At 42.8% G+C, this 18,213-nt stretch overlaps 1 long non-coding RNA gene across 1 annotated transcript in view; it reads left to right on the forward strand.

The window, feature by feature from the left end:
* The window catches only part of LOC145342689 (uncharacterized), a 102,455-nt gene extending 84,554 nt beyond the window's left edge, over positions 1 to 17,901 (forward strand). Inside the window, exons 3-4 of the long non-coding RNA XR_013886589.1 lie at positions 14,020 to 14,086; positions 17,740 to 17,901. This is a non-coding gene — a long non-coding RNA (uncharacterized LOC145342689). The remainder of the gene's footprint in view (positions 1 to 14,019; positions 14,087 to 17,739) is intronic.
* The last annotated feature ends 312 nt before the right edge of the window (positions 17,902 to 18,213 follow it).

The raw sequence follows: 18,213 nt of genomic DNA on the forward strand, positions 1-18,213 counted from the left end.
TTAATTCTCAGTGGGTGGAATTTTCCCAAAAGGGCAAGAAAACTGAAGTGATCTGTGCCAGTTTGCCTGCAATCATCCCAGACCTAGTGTAGTGAACGAATCCTCGCATGAGACTTGTAGTATAGAATCCGCAGATAACTGACTCGTCCAAACTGGCTCCCAGTTGTGCACTGTTAACAAGGGAGAGCTATATTTAAATCCTCCCAGGCCTCTTGTAGGGCCTAGCCCAGGGCAAAATGGATGCAGTGGGATGTCTGGGCACAGAGTGCATCCATGACTTCCCAGATCCACTTGTGGAATGATGACTGTGAGATGTTACACAAGTCCCCACTCAAGCCCTGGAATGACCCAAAGGCGAAAAAGCTAAGGGCTGTTCTGAACTTCATGGCTACCGGGAGCGATTGTTCTCCTCCCCATGGGGTGCCAAGTCCATGAGGACATGGCACAGGTGGTGTACTGTCTCCTTGTTAAGGCAGAATCTCTGGCGGCACATGGTGTCTTGACAGCTCATTGTAGGTCATGAGAGTCCTGTACAGCCAAGTTCCCCTTCTCTGCTGTCTTCTGGCCCCCTCCTCAGGCTAATAGGCAGCTGGGTCCTGACCCTAATTAGTGGCTTCCTGTTGTTCTAGTGTGACCTCCAGGTTTGGCCTGGGTTTGGACTCTGGCAACCTAATGCCATCCCTGGTGACTATACACCATCTCAATTGCCTGCTGATCTTTACCACATCATCGCCTCAGCAGCCACGGGCACTGCCGACGCCCCTTCATGGTCGCCAATGACCTCCCACATGGCTATACTCTCCCTTCACATGATGCGGCATGATGCTTTCTGTCCCCACAGTGCAGTTGTGTGGTCACTGGTATGAGGTGCAAAGCTGCTCCTCCAGACAGTTGTCCGCCAGATACCCCTGACACCATAGGCCAACAACAGCAGCATGTAGCAAATTGGGCCCAACACTCTGGCGCCACGTAGAACATAGGGGTGGCTGTGAGCAGGTCCTCAATGACAAACCCTTGCAGTATAAATCTGCATGCACTCACCTGGATGTATGGTGCTAACTAGCTTGCAGAAATGGCGTGCAGTTCATACAATAGAAAAGTATCCACCTGACTTTCATATGGCAGGCTACCATTGTAGGGAGGACTACAGGGTTTATGTAATGTGAGGACCTATGTTAATACTTGCCGAGCTCCCTTGATTGAGGCCAGAGCTGCCAAAACTGGTGTTTGTAACTGTTAATGGGGCCTGGGATGGAATGTCATCAATAAACCAGAATCTGTCCAGCAGACAGATGGCAGAAGACCAGTGTAAGATTAGTGGGATTTGAGCTCAACCTCATATGAAACCCCTCAAAGGTCTTTCAGTAGGCAGGGAGAAACTCGCCACATGAGCCCCTACCCAGTGGTGATCCTGACCTGAGAACCACCAGTCCAGCCCGAGCCCCCACAAGACCTTGCACCCTCACATAAGAACATAAGAAATAGGAGCAGGAGTAGGCCATCTAGCCCCTCGAGCCTGCCCCGCCATTCAATAAGTTCATGGCTGATCTGATAGTCATTCAATTCCACTTACCCGCCTGTTCCCCACAACCCTTAATCCCCTTATTAGTCAGAAATCTATCTACCTGTGACTTAAATGCATTTAACGAGGTAGCCTCCACTGCTTCAATGGGCAGAGAATTCCAAAGATTCACTACCCTTTGGGAGAAGAAGTTCCCCCTCAACTCTGTTCTAAATTGACTCCCCCTTAAATAGACCTTGAAGGGCCCCCACCCTCCCCACACAATGCAATATCTGACATACTCTTTTGCATCCTGGAGGTTGGCACTAAGCGGTTCATACCTCCTCGCTCGCTCTTGCGATTGTACTGCCTGGATCACACTGCAATGGACCAGTAGTGATTTGCACCCGTGTGACGTTCCGCTGGAGAGATGGGAACATTTTGGAAGCGGGGGGAGCAATCACGTACCGAACACGTGAATGAGTTTGAAATCCAGTCAATCTCATGCCGATTCGACTCATGGCCCTTTTGGCGCTATCCGGTTTGCACCAATAGAAAGGGTCTGGGAAGATTGTAAACTGTCAGGCGCCAGGCACAAAACCCATTTTTAAGCCCGCACACAATTTTCTGGGATTGGCACGATCTGCACCAGGTGTGGCATGGCTGGAAAAACACACCAGGTCAGCATTCTGGTGCTCCACTTTATAAACCTCTTCACTCCTCGGTTTCTCCGATAAGGAATGAGTATCACACAGGACCAGTTAAAGCATGCGATATTTATATCACCCCTGGAAACAATTCTTGGACCCAGGATTTCCTACTGGGTTTTCAATCATTAATAATAAATATTGTTGTTGTCTACACACACTTTCATGGCCTTATTTATTTATAAATCTTAATAGTTTTAGTTCGAATTGCATTTTAGCTTCATCCCATTGAATCCATTTTCTGCGATCCCCTTTAAGCAAAAGCTCCATTTTGAGAACACATCAGGTGATTTAAAGGGCATTTTTTTTCGATGGAACAGACATAATTTGAAAGAGAGACATAGATTCATGCCTCGGATAAGACTCATCATCAGAATTAAACTGAATTTCTCAGACACGGAGTGGTTTGTATGTTTCCAGTTCTTTTTTCCCCTATAAAGTTTATTCATTAGTGTCATAAGTAAGCTTACATTAACACTGCAATGAAGTTACTGTGAAAATCCCTCAGTTACCACACTCTGGGACACCAGTTCGGATACACTGAGGGAGAAGTTAGAAAGGCCTATGCACCTTACCAGCATGTCTTTCGTACTGTGGCAGAGCATCTGGAGGAAAACCATGAAGACACGGGGACAACATTCAGACTCCATGCAGGCTCATGCTGGGAATTGAACCCGGGCCCCTGTCACAGTGAGGCAACAGTGCTAACCACTATCTCACCATGCCACCCAATATTGTCAGAGAGTACAGATTTTTAAAATTAGAAATATTTCTCTCTGCTGACAAAAATATTTAGAGATCATTTTGTGTCAGCACAGTATTTTGCAGGTTGAAGTGGTGCAAAAAGAATGTCGGCCAAATGAAAATGTCAACGTTACTTATTCAAAAAGATTTCACAGCACCCTTGGCAACACAGTTCTCACTTCAGTTCCATTAACAACTAAAAGGCTTTTCAGTGACAACTAACTTCATTCAGTCTGTTGTTGTGCTTCAATTTGTTGACCTATTTTCAATTCTCCTCCACAGTTTTATGTTACTGTTTAATAATATACATTTAATTTTAAAATCTATATGGGTAAAATCCAAGCTAAATCCATCTCAGCATTGTGACAATTGCAAGGTTTAGCACTGAGACATTGCTGTCTCAGTAACCAGAATCTCAATACTCCAATGGCAAACGCCAGTCAGTTAATCAATGTTTTCTTATTTGACCCAGAAAAGATTATTCTAATGTTTGCAAAACAGCAGGAGCTAATCTGATAAGTTCTTTGTTTCAGCACTAGCTTCTTATCAATCTTAAAGAATGTTTCCAGTGTGATTCTCAAAGATGAATCATTTAGCACATCAAGTGCACATAATATAAACAAACAAAAACCAGAGACGAAAACCTTTTTTTTCAAAAAAAATGGTGATTATTAATCAATGCTAGAATTGGAAAGGAGATGAAAAATCTGTGGATCATGAGAGTGAACTCACAGTGAACGTGGTTGATTAAGTAAATGTGGAGGTTTTTTGATTCCTCCAGGTTTATGTTGGGTGTAAGTTAGGGACTTGGTGGTGTGGTGGGCTAGTACATGGGCTCTCGGGTGAGCAATTAGGTTTCTTAGTACCTTCTGGGGAGGCAGGGATGGGGTGTTGTTATGCATGCTCCTGGTGTTTCTCAATGGCATTCCCTGGGCCCGATACGCTCCAAAAAAATTCTAAGTGCTGAATTGGTGGGAAGAATGGTGTAATTCACTTTTGTTTTTTCAGTGGGAGTTCAGACTCGAATCTCCCACGCTCTGTGCTATGCAGAGGTCGCAATTGCGAATATAATTAAAAGCTTGGGGGGGGTGGTGCTTATTTATGCTGAAGTCTGACAGTTCCGGGCCTTTGCACATACGCCGTGGCCTTGAACTGTCAGACTGTAGATTGCTGGCCAGTTTGATCACTGGCTAGCCTAAAACCCTCACAGTGTTGTCCCTCCAACCCCCACCATGGCCTGATCGTGGTCTGATTGCGGCCTGCATAAGCAATCCCAAGCCATTCCCAAACCATCCCGCACCCCACACACCACCCCGTCCCGGAGCACCACATTCTCCAGTCTCCCTGCAGTGATGATCTCCCTAATCTCCCCTGACAGACCCCCACGCACTCGCCCCCACCTGCTGACACCCATTCCCACGAGGCAGACCCCCAGGAGGTAGAACCCCTCCCCCCAGCCCACCCTAATTACTGACCTCCCTCTAGACCTGACCGAACCTATCTGCAGAGTGGGAGCAATCTCCCTAACCCCACCAATTGCCCTTAGACTCAGCCCACAATAGACCCCTCCCCTTGACCCCATTCCTAAGCCCCACTCCCTAGGCCCCGTCCCTTAAATCCCACCAATCACCCTGTTCCTGAGCCCTATCCTTTGTCTCTGCCCCCTTGGCACTGCCTGATGCCCTTTGGGCAAAGCTGGAGACACAAGCTGGCACTGCCAGAGTAGTCATGACATGGATGCTGGCATTGGACTGGGGTAAAACAGAAAGAAATCCTACAACACCAGCTTAAAGTCCAAACAGGTTTATTTGTAGCAAAAGTCGCAAGCTTTCGGGACAGGCTGTCCCTTTGTCAGGTGGCTGGGGGTTCTGAGAACCCCTCTCCCGCATCCCACAACCCCCCACCCACCCACCAACAATGGCGGTCTGGCTCCTAGGCCTATGTTTTTAATATAAATTTGAAAATGTTTGATGAGAGGGGGCCACCTCCAGCTTGAGACACAACCTTACCTGCCATGGTGTGACTGCTCCTTTCAAGCTGGAAGGCCTCCTCTTGTCCCTCAAGCTTCGAGAGCCAATCTGTTAGCCTTAATCAGAGAGCGAGAATGACCTAAAAGAGCCAATTTAGGAAAATTAAACTGAGTGACTGTTCCCCACAATTAGTAAACATCTTATGACAATTTGAGCTTGATAGCATGATTCAAGAACCTGTAGGGAAAGCCTGTTGATAGTTTTTGTAAGGAGTTTTGACTTGTTAGAAGTTAAACAAGTTACTATTAGAGTTCAAGGACCCTATTTTACCGTTTTGATTCTAAGTACTGGGCAGATTTGAAACTGGGAATGTTTCAGATTTGACTTTCAAACCCATACTTAGGCACCCCCATACACACTCTGCCTGCAAAATTATCAGTGAGTTTGAATTGCACTGCACAAGCCTATGGCTGGGATTTAACACTCCTGAAACCCTCCAACTGCATATGCACAGAAAAAAAGATAGAATGCTCTCCCCTGCTACATCCCATCTGGACCGGATGATTCTTTCCCCTTGCCCCCACAGACATTGCCCCACTCCCCCAAAATTACTGACCCCCTTATCCCCCCCTTCCACCTAGCCCAATCATGAGCATCTGTCTCCTTCTCCCCACTGATCTCAGGCAAAGTGATCCACCCTCCCCCTTTTCCCCCCACCCCCACCACTGATCTCAGACAGAGTGGCAGCGGACCCCTTTTCACCCTCACTTAATCTCAGGTACAGTGGTAGTGGACACACCCTTCTCCCTCCCCATCGATCCCAAGCAGAGAGCCATCGGACGCTCGGCACTTACCTCCTCACTAACTAGAGCACCTGGATCGGATTTTTAGAGAACATGTTTGTTTTGTGCTGATTCTGGATGGGCAAACGCGGTGGTAAAGGGAGAAGTGCCAGTAAAGTTGAGCGTGCAGTGCAGCAAGTCAATTTAAATGCATGCAAATGTATTTAAATGTCCATCGCGCTTGTTTCGGGTGCGGTCCCAATGACGGCCATAATTGGGCTCGGTAAAGGGGGAACCAGCGCCAAGGTGGGCGCAGGTCACACTACTCACTTCATGCCCAATTTTTACAAGTTTTCACACCCAAATCTGGCGCAATGAGATGGTAAAATTGAGCCCTGTGAACCAATTATTAATTGATGTCAAAATATGTAAAAAGAAAAATAATTTATCATTTATAAAGCAAATCTCTTGTTTAAGAGTTTAGATAAGATTCTCTGGCCTCCCCATAACATGGGGTCGTGGGTAGAGAGGTGGACTGGTGGTGTTGAGATGGCGGCGCAGGCTCGTTGGGCTGAAGGGCCTGTTTCCCGGGCTGATTTTGTTCTTTGTTCTTTGTTTTGTATGTTTCTTGGTGGCAGCAGGTGGCCTGCCATTGGCCAAAACCGGGATCTTCTGGTCCCTCTGCTGTCAATGGGATTTCCCATTGGATCTATCCCACCATCCCAGGAAACCCAGAGTGGGGATGTGCCATCAGCCAAGCTCGCTCCCAGGGCTGGAATATCCCACCTGAGGTCAATGGACCTTTGGAAGGTCCATGTCCCGCCCACTCCAATTCCCATGGTAGGCAGGATGGGAAAATTCTGCCCACAGAGGATAGATACCAAATACACATAAATAGACTCTGACCAATTGCCCACTACATAAATGTCAAGAGCAAGTAAGCTGTAAGACCCTCAGCTGCCAAACATTCAGGGGATCCACACAATCAGATGAGGGATCATGATCATGCAGGAGAGGACTAAGATTTCATTGTGGGCCAAGAAGAATTTTCTGACTCCACAAGGAACTGTAACCGGTCCTGACCTACTTCCTTGCTACACCAGGTTTAAGTCCAACCGATTTATTTGATAGTAACTCACAAGCTTTCGGGGTTTCTCCCTTCGTCAAGTGAATGGAGAGTTCTGGCCTCAGACAGAGCATAAAACAGCTTAAAATCAAAACTTAAACAAAGATTTTGGAGAAACAATATTGAAAAGATAAAGTTTATTTATTAGTCACAAGTAAGACTTACGTTAACATTGCAATGAAGTTACTGTGAACTGTCCCTAGCCGCCACACTCCAGCGCCTGTTCGGGTCAATGCACCTAACCAGCACGTCTTTCAGACTGTGGGAAGAAACCAGGAAACCCATGCAGACCCAGGGAGAACATGCAAACTCCACACAGACAGTGACCCAAGCTGGGAATTGAACCTGGTCCCTGGCGCTGTGAGGCAGCAGTGCTAACCACAGGGCAAATGTGCTCTCCCTACTTGCATAAAAGAAGCTCGCTATGTGCCCTTCCGGAAATACTTGAAACAGGACAACGAGGGCTGTGAGTAGTGTGTACTTTGCAAAAATAACTTTAGTGTGGGGGTTGCAAAACTTGGGAGGAAACAGGCTGAGTTCAGTGGTAAATTGTTTGAAAAACAACTGAGGCTAGCGCAAACGTTTATGTGGCACCTCATGCTAATGCAAACTCTTTCCATCATAAAAACTGTGGGAATGTTTGGCACCATGAGAGGATAAGATGAGAACACCGAGTGGCTTTGCTCATATACTGAAAAGTTTGATTGCTTTGTCCAGGGAAATAAATGTGTAGCAGATATTGCAGTCCAAACTTTCCTCAGTATAATGGAGGGGAAAACGTTTAACCTCCTGAGATGTTTGGTACAGCCAGAAAAGACAAGCTCGAAAACCTACGATGAGATAGTGGGAATATTGCAGGGCCTCTTCTCACCTAAGTATTTGGTCATCACCAAGAGGTTTAGGATCCTGAAACATAACCAACAAGAAGATGGATCAATCACACGGTTCATTGATAGTGAGCACTGTGAATTTGGAGATGTCTTGAATTAGAGACAGACCAGTGTATAGGTTAAGAAGGGAACCTATCCAAAAGCAGTTATTAATAGTGAACAAATAAAGCCTAAAAATGGCTTTAGATGTCATGGGCCAGAATGTTACTGCTCTGCTCTCTACAGGAATCTGGGGGCAGACAATAGGAAGGTCTATTGACCTTGGGCTAGGTTTTAGAGTTTCGGGACGAATGAGGCCTTAAAATCCCACCCAAGGTCTCCAAGGAATTGGCAGCTAAGAAAGTTCAGCAGATAATTTCAAGCACTAAAATTGATAAACTGTCAGCCGAGAGTTCAAAATTGCCACCGATGTGCAAAAACCTGGCACGCAGCAGCCAATTGCTGGAACAAAGATGTAAAGTGCGGAAATTGTAGCAGCAAGGGACACAACAAATGTGCTTGTTGGAGAAAGAAGCTTCCAAACAAGAATTTTAAAAAGCAAGAAACAAATGCACTGTATGGAAAACTGAAAAGAGAGGAAAGTATCCAGATGGTAGGGGAGGTGATGACCTAGTGGTATTATCGCTAGACTATTAATCCAGAAACTCAGCCGATGTTCTGGGAACCTGGGTTCAAATCCTGCCATGGTGGAATTTGAATTCAATAAAAAGTATCTGGAATTAAGAATCTAATGATAACCATGAAACCATTGTTGATTGTTGGAAAAACCCATCTGGTTCACTTATGTCCTTTAGGGAGGGAAATCTGCCATCTTTAGACTACATGTGACTCCTGAGCCATAGCAATGTGGTTGATTCTCAACTGCCCTCCAAGGACAACTAGAGATGGGCAATAAATGCTGGCCAGCCAGCGACACTCATGTCCCATGAATGAATATATATATAAAAAGAAAAGGGTGCAACAAGGACCAGGGTCACTGTCAGAAGATGAACTGTTGTTAAACCTACTGGCAATTGCTGGTGCAACAAGCAGATACTGAGTCACTCCTTTACAGGATGGATAACTGGTGAAAATGGAGGTGGACACTGGAGCTGCAGTTTCATTGGTATCAGCCACTATTTACCAAGGAAAACTATGACAGCCTTGAAAAGTTTGAAGATAATATTTAAAAGCCTATACTGGAGAAATGGTTCTATTGAGGGGCCATATCAATGTAAATGCACAGTTGAATGGACAGACTGCATACATACCCCTGCACATTGTTAAACAATTTTAAAGTCTGTACTCTGTGCAGAACAGTACCCTCTGCCTCTGATTGATGATTTATTCACTGGGTTGGCTGCAAGCCAACACTTCAGTAAAATTGATCTCAGTTAAGCTTATCCCCAGATGAATTTGATCCAGATTCACAACAATATTTGACGATCATGACACACCACGGGTTATTCAAGTGGAAAAGATGATGGACGGGATTTTCTGGCTGCGTTCCAGAAAATCTTGCCTGAGGTCAACAGACCTTTTCATGGTCCATGTCCCACCAACTATGGTTCCCGTGGTAGGTGGAATGGGAAAATTCCATTCTTCTATTTGGGCATCAGTCTACAGTTGCGATGTATCTACACACCATGGATCAAATTCCAAGTGGATTAGAAGGAACTAGAGTTCCTTAGATGATATCTTGATCACTGGAAAGAAGAGGAAGAACATCTCCATAACCTAGATGCCGCACTCCAGAGACTGAAATATTACAGATTAAGAGTGTGGAAAGTTAAATGTGAATTTTTCTAATCTTTTATGGAATATCTGGATTATGTCATAGATGGTAAGGGAGTGCACAAATTGACTTTAAAACTCAAAGCCATTAATGAGGCATCTGCATCTCAACAAGTCAATCATAGAATCCCTACAGTGAAAAAAGAGATCATCTGGCCCATTGAGTCTGACCCGACTCTCCAAAGCAGCACCCCACCTAGGCTCACCCTTCTTCCCTTCCCCTGTGCATTTACCACAAATCTTTGGACATTAAGGGGCAACATAGCATGCCCTCACATCTTTGGAGTGTGCGTGGAAATGGAGCACCCAGAGAAAACCCACACAGATACAGGCGAATGTGCAAACCCCACATAGTTAGCCAAGGCTCAAATCGTACACAGGTCCCTGATGCTGTAAGGCAGCAGTGCTAACCACTTTTTATGGAAGGTTTGTCTCTAATTTAGCGACTGTACTTAAGCCTTTTATACAACTTATTGTGTCAAAACAGGAAATGGAACTGGGTGTATCAATGCAAGAAAAGTCCTCGAGCAAGCTAAAGCAAGCGAAGTCAGAAGTACTGACATACTTTGCTCCGAATATGCCTTTGCAACTGATATGTGACATGTCACTTTATGGGGTGGGAGCATATAATGTCCAATGGTGAAGAGCTTCTCACATAATGTCCAATGGTGAAGAGAAGCCAATAGCTTTTGTATCAAGATCCATGTACAGAGCAGAAATGAACAGATGGAGCAGAAATGAACAGAAATACACAGAAGTAGAAAAATGCTCTAAAAATCATTTTCAGAATCAAACATTTTTACCAATACCTCCATGGAAGGAAATGTTCTTTATTAACAGGTTATTGACCACTGGCAAGACGATTTGGACTACATACCGGGATTCTATAACTGGCAGCGAGCCAGACGCAGGGATGAGTAATGCTGTTATAAGGAAGCACATACACAATAAAATATCTTCAGTCAAATCTCAACTGGAACCCTGATGGACTCTCCAGATTACCAATAGCCAACAAGTTGTCAATAAACAGCTTCAGTGGAAATATTTTCTCCTTCAAACAAGTAAATAAAACTCCTGTAACCGCAGCACAAGTTAGGTAATATACAAGGAATGATCCACTACTCTGTCAGAAGTTATGGACATGGCACTTTGTGGCAAGACCACTGGAGCAAACCTGGAGTTGAAGACATGTGTCACCCGAAGACTTGAACTGTCCGTACAAGCTGGTGGTCTCCTCTGAGAAACGAGAGTCATCATTCCACCGGTAAGGAAGAAACATGTCCTAAATCAACTTCACAAAGGTCACTATGGTACAATAGGAATGAAGGAGATGGTTAGAAGCTATTTTTAGCAGCCAGGACTTGAATCTGAAATCAAGGAGAAGGTAGGAATGTTGATCAGCTTGTGTAAGAAGTTTGGAACCTGCTATCACTAGTGCCATTAAACCCATGGCAATGGCTAGAATGGCCAAGGCAAAGTGTTCATGTAGATTATGCTGGACCATTCAAAGAATATGTATTCAGCATTGTGGTAGACATGCACTCAAAATGGCCTGATGTCACCATTATGAAGACTACATCCTCGGAGAGAAGAATAGAAAGATTGGGTGAGATTTTTGGGAGATTTGCTTATCCTGAACAACTTGTGAGCGAAAATGGGCCACAGTTCATTTTACAAGGGTTCGCAAGCTGTTTAAAGAAGAATGGGACTCATCCACCTGATCCATTCCTTATCTTGCCACAAATGGGCTGGCAGAACTGTTGGTTCAGACGAAAAACCATTCTTTGAAGGTAACTTGAGAGTAAGGCTCATTGTCTAAATGATTGAGCTGAAATGATGACAGGTAATCCCACACATTCGACAACTCAAAGTTCTCTGCCATTGGTCATGATAAAATGTCAATTACGCAGAGTGTTTGATATGCTTAAGCCATCCAAGACAAGAAAATTGTTGAGAAGAAATAGTAAGGACAGGTTATACAATGTGAGAGCAGGACTAAATGTTGTGTCTTGCATAAAGGTCAAGCAGCATTGGAAAGGAACTATACCACCATTGAGTAGCAGATACCTCTCATCAGCCGGATGTTTCTGGTGTTCATGCCCAGGTGACGCTGGCAGAAAGGATGGAGAATTTGGCACTCAACCAAATTTTGGTTCACTGCAGTGAGATGGGAAAATCCCGCTGGCATGAATGGCTGGAGAATGCCAATGGCTTAGTATAGACAAGACCATTCTCCTACACTGTTCAAACTCAAGATGATGTAGTATGGGGAAGACATGCAGACCAACTTTTGGCAAACAGCATCAGTTTGCCAGAGACAGAATTAATCGAGAGTCCTCAACAAACTGTGCCAAGTGAAGACTTAGACATTTTTGAGAACCTAACAAAAAGCAAAACAATTAGAGAGGACAGCACCTCAGTTGTCAACAATTCAACACTGAGTCAACCTGCAAGCATTACATTGACTCCCATGAAGACAACTATGGATGATTCCCAAATTAAATCAAAAACACCAGAGGTTGCAATCAACACGGAAAAGCAGAAGCCTGAGGTTTGCCGACAAGCCCAGAAATCAACATACTCTGAAACATCTAACCTATCAATTGCTGTCTTTATTAATTGCTCATATTGAGAATTTTGATTGTTAACATTATATTGTGTTTATTTTTGCAGAAAACTCTCATGTAAATGGGGAAGGAAGTGTTGTGTATTCACATGTGTTCCTTGTTGCAAGAAGGGTACTTTAAGGAAACAATCATGTGATGTCCTGATGACATCATTGGCTGTTCGTGTGGGCAGATGGGCAGTTGGGCAGTCTATTCTCGCAGCCTGTAGACTACACATCTTTCCAACAGAGCTCTTGTTTGTTTGTACCTTTCTGGTCTTTAAGTCCATTCTTTAAAAATGCCACAGCATATAATTCGGAAAGCTAATGAAATGTTATCATTTATTGTGACGGGAATTGAAGTCATAAGTGGGAGATTATGTTTCAATTGTACAGGTAAATTGTAAGACCATATCTGGCGTGATGTGTACACTATTGGTCACCTCATTTAAAGGGAGATATAAAGGTGTCTATAGAAGTAGTTCAGGGAAGGTTTACCAGATTAATACCAGGAATGGATGGATTATCGGATGAGGAAATGTTGGTCAGGCCAGGCTTGTTCAGGAGAATAAGAGACGACGTGATTAAACATAAAAGATCTTGATGGTTCCTAACAAGGTGGACATGGAGATTATGGGTGGGGCTTTATGACCTCGCTCAACCCGAGAGCAGAAAATCCCACCTGAGCTCAATGGACTTTCTCGTTGTCTGTCCCTTATCAGCTCCAATCCCCGCGGTGGGTAGGGTGGTAGAATTTTAATGTATGTTTCCTCTTGTGCGAAAAGATAAAAACTAGGCACCAATTTTGAAAATAAGTTGTCAGTCATTAAATACCGAGATGAGACAAAATTATTTTCACCCAGAGGGTGGTAAGTCTTTGCAGCTCTGTTCCTGAAATGGAAGCAGAGTCTTTGAATATTTGTAAGACAAAGGTGGATAGCTTCTAGATAAGGAAGGGGGTGCTGGGTTATCAGGAGAAGGCAGAGTGCATATTTGAGGTTACTATTGGAGCAGCCACAACCTTTTTAAATGGTGGAGCAGGCTCGAGGGGCTGAATGGCCTACTCTTGTTCCTTGTTCATGTCTTCGTCACACAGACTGACAAGGTTTAAATCTTTCTGATATCAAAGTTAATAATTCTGTGAGAGATTCATGGCCAAATTTAAACGCATGCACATAAATTGAGTTAGCGATTTCCTATTGGAAAGGAAGAAAGTACTTTGATTAAATTTGATGCTTCTTTTCTCCAGTTTTGGAAAGCACAAAACTATTTTAAGAAGGTAACTTGCGAATAACTTCTCAAGGTCAATTAGAAATGGGCAATAAATGCCGACCTAGCCACATACAACCCAAGAATGTTTCTTTTTTAAATAGACTGGGTTATGCTTTTACTTGATTTGGAAGCTCTTTACTGAGACACAGCCAATATAAAGCATATAACATTCACATCCATGCCTTCTCCAGAATTATCAGCTGGGCACTTATTTCAAGGGGCAAGGGACCTTATTACTCTCAGTTGCTGCCCTCAGTGCACATAACTTGGCTGCAGGCTTTTTTTTACATTGCACAATGGGATGATTCAGTCAGTAGTACATTTTGCATGTCCTAATGAGCACCAGGCTTTAATACTGGATTTTGAATATTTATTTTCTGGTATTTGGTCAAAGCACATATGGCAAAGCTAAAGAAACATATGTGAAATAATTGCCACACTGCTACCCATCACCTGGATTTGATAGCTGAGCTAATAGTTCTTTTAGAAGTTAATTGCTGACTTTAAAAATATATATTTCACAATCTAATTTCCTGCTGTCAAGCCATGAGTTGGAATGAAAGAAAATATTTTCATTTATTTGTATATTTTTTTCAATTATGAAGTAGGACAGAAGTATTGTTCGTCAATGTGTTCATTCCCATTTCAGATTCAGGACAGAGTCAGTCACATTCAGCAGATCAAGCCACACAGATCTTCACTCAGCCAACGGCAAGGTAAAATCTAATGACTGCAGATCTGATTAATGATGACAGAGCCTTTCAGTCTCAGATTTTATGACTTTAGCAGAGGAACGTTCAGTCAGTACTTTGCTCGCACATCCAATTTTTCTTTATTATCCCTGATTTATTTTTCAGTGAAGCTGGTACTCAAGGTATTAAAACTGAGAAAAAAATAACTTTGACAAAAATACTCTCATGCTGAAACTGTGGAAACCCAGGAAAATCCCCACTTCTTTGAATAGTTCTAGTTTAACAGAATTGGATAGCCATGCGAATCCTCTCCATATGAATGGCTACAGAAATGGTAATGTCTCAAAACTCACTTGACATGCGGCATCAAATCTGCCATGTTCCACAGATTTCCACCAGGAGGAAGGAGTAGTCATTAGCTTGCTGCTCTGTTCACAGCTGGACAGTTTATCGCCACACACTTGGCTGACAAAAGACAGTGTTTTCTTTGGAAGATCTTGGTGGCATTGACATTTCCTGGTAATAAATCTTGCGTGGATTGATTTGGAATGGTTCAGGCTGACGGACATAGGATTTACTGCAGTCATTCCTTCAGCTATAATGTGACAATAAGGCCTTCAACTATCGCACTGTATGGCAAAATATGATCCCTAACCTAATGAATACTCTACTTAGCTCTTTTGCTAAAGCCCAGGTGGATATAAATTGCAGAATTCATCCAGCCAAGCTCAAAGTACAGGCCACAAATAAAATTCAATTCCCTTTTTCATTTTTTGTTGTGTGTGTGGACAGGATTTGAAGGTTGATGCCATTTCCCTGAGGGAGTCTGTGTGCCTCGAGCATTCTTATTTTATTCAATATGGGACTATATTTCTGACTTGTTACCCGAGTCAGATACATTGTCAAATAGGTTACACGTTGAACAGATCCCCTTGAGTATAATACAGATGCATGGCAAAAATGTTCACACTGCTATAACTTCATGTGGTACAATAGGTCTTGACATGCATGTCCAATGGCTGTGCATGTATGTGCCAGCCCTCTTTGAGGGGGAGTGCTACATTGCTGGCAAATGTGGGGGAAATATAGTCAAGTTCACTGTTTAATTATAAATCTTTCACTTCAGGCAGAAAGGCAGTTTTTCTCTTTCCCTCTCTCCTCACCATCCCTGTATGCCATGCATTTTGAGCATTTAAGAATAACAAATTGTGTTTCCTGCACCCAAAGGTGAACACATGTCTGAGAGTACAATCCCTGATAACAACTATGTGCTCTGATGATGCATGTGTAATCTTGCTGAATTTCAACTACAGTTGAAAGGATGGCAGGGAAGATTGTGTGAGGACAGACATTAAAATGTTAAAGAACCTCAAACATGAATCTTACTTACCACAGACCAGCCCACTTCCATGGAGTCAAGGCAGAAATGATAAGTCGTTCCCCACAAGAAGCTGATCACTCCTGTATGTATTTTAATGATGCTGTATTCCTTATATTATTTCCCTTTTTAAAGTTAATGGATGGTAACGAAGGTTACCAGGCTGTTCAGCACCCATGGGTCCCAAGGAAGGGTAGTCCTATAGTGTAGGAAATAGATGAATGATATCATCCATTCCATTAGGATAAATCAAAATTCTGCACCCTGCAAACTTACACATACATTAATCTATCCTGCTGTAGCTAAACCAAGTAACTAAAAACTCAACCAGGTAGGGCAGGGTCTAATAAAAATATAGAAAACGTCAAGAGCAACATTTTCTGCTCTCCAATGCAAGTAATTTTTCCTCTCAGTTCCTTGCAATTTTACCACAAACACACTGGTAATTTATTGCTCAAATCTCACAGTCTTACACAGAGACACCTAATTATTGTTGAAAAGCAACAATTTGATAAAATTACTGACTTAATAATACCCATGTCCAACATTTGTACACAACTGACAAATGTAAGATTGTTTCAAAGCAAAGTGCACTAATTTAAGGAATATAACAGTTCAGAAGGGTTATAAGGTAAATATCTGAACATATTCTCATGCAAATTACTTTTAAGCCCTTTCAGTGGGAAGGGAAGAATTTAGGCCAAGACTGAGGCGACGTGATTCAAAAGCTATGCTTCCTTTGGAGTGCCAGTATTGCTGGCCTCAGGGGAATGTTTGAAGATGAAAGGATAAGAGGAAGAAGGGCCTCCTGGTTTAGCTGTGCTTCTGGCCAGATTGTCCAAGGAACAGTGCCACAGGTGTCCTGACCCAGGACAATATTACCAAGGAACTTTGAATGATCAAAATAGTAAATGCAAACAATTACTGAAGACAGTCATGCAAACAACATTATTGCCTGTCCTTCAAAGAGGCAGCAAATCAGTGTTCTCACTCCCTGTTCCTCTCTGCAATTGAATGTTGGAGATCCCTTGGCACTGTGTGAAACAGAGTATCAAGTATTTCTGTCATGATGATGCTAATTAATGCTTCAAAAAGAAGACGACATGTCCAGTACCTCAGTGGTAGAATTCCAGCTTTCCTGACAGAAGTGTTGATGACCAGGAATACTGAGTTAGATTTTCCTGGCCTTGTGCTGACTGGTTTGGAGGCAGATTGTCACGGAAATAGGATGGAGCAACATTGGCATAGCTCCCTAACACATCTCTGCTGCCATGGATCTTTCCTAGGTGTGGTGTGGGATTGGCATTGACCGCCCACATCAGGGGCACAGAAAGTCACTTAAAATGTCAGCGTCCCAAATGGGGATGATTTGGCAAGCTCAATGACATTTTGTCAGTGGTGGAACCAAAGCAGCTTCTCCCCACTCCTCCTATTTCCAGAAATTCCCAATTCCTAGAAGCAGCAGTTTATGTCATTAGAAACATCTAATGTTGCACATCAACACTTCACAAGTGTCTTCAATACAAGTAATAACTCAATCAATGTATATAGATCCTGTTTATATTACAGTTTCTCATTTCCCAGATGGACAGCATTCCTGTAAAATGAATGATACGATTCTGTAATGTCACTGAAATATACGAAGATTTTTCTTTGATTCTATCTGGTAGATTCAACATATGACAGCTGTTTGATGTTAAGATTTCCATGTGTGTAAAACAAAGGTGGAAATCATCAGAAGTGACAACGATGCAGGAGCAGTAACCGTGTGAGAGTCAATAGTGTCTCAAGACCAAAATCAAAGAAGGTCCACAAAATGAGTCATGTAACACAGAGAGAGTGCTGATCAATGAAATAAGGAAAGTTCTACATACTCTTTAGACTCTGCACTGGCAATAGTTAGCTGAAGGAATGTACTGAAAATTGTTTCTGCCTCTCCTGATAGAAAGCCAATATCTATGTTTTCAAAGCTATATAATTCTCAGGGGTGTGCATTGTTCATTCTATATCAAATATAGTGTCTTGTCTTGCGTTTTCAGCAGTAGTTCAAGGAGTTAGGAAATTGAGTTAGACTTCACACTGTGTTTCCTCATTTCTAAGCCAGTGAAGTACTAGTGTATTTTGTATGAACCTTCAGACATGCAGGTTCTTTGAAGCATATAGGTCATCTCATGATTGCAGGATGGTAAGAAAACCAGGATGCATTCAGCAGCATTAGAGCTGATGGATTAATATAATCCAATTATTGAAGAGGCACTTTATGACACATATTAATTATGTTTTCTTTGATGTTTTATAGGCAAGGAGCAAATTTGAACTTCTAAGAGATGTGACGCCTGAAAATATAAGCAATACAAGACAAACCACCATGGTTATTACGTAGATATGGCTGAGAACATAATGTAGCACATGTTGCTGATATCTTCGATGAAGTTAATAGATGGTTAATATAATCATTAGAACCAGACAAATGATTGTTTCTATCGTGAATACTGTAATATTTAATTTATCATAGTAAAAGTTGTAATTGTGATATCTCAAAATTTTCCATTTCTTATTTCCATTCATCAAAAATAAATAAAATAATAAGTCTTAATATTATGCATTCTGGAGCAGGCAAGAAATTAGACTATACATTTTAACCATGCTGCAAAGATTTACGCGCAAAGCAGTAGAAAATCAATGATATGGTTGCAGGTAAATTAGAAAGAGGGCTACCCATCATTTCACATTGCCTCCACCTTTATATTGTACCTCCACATGGAATTTGGCA

This window comes from Carcharhinus amblyrhynchos, chromosome 4 (genome assembly GCF_965287045.1).
Source record: "Carcharhinus amblyrhynchos chromosome 4, sCarAmb.v2.hapA, whole genome shotgun sequence".
NCBI lineage: Eukaryota > Metazoa > Chordata > Chondrichthyes > Carcharhiniformes > Carcharhinidae > Carcharhinus > Carcharhinus amblyrhynchos.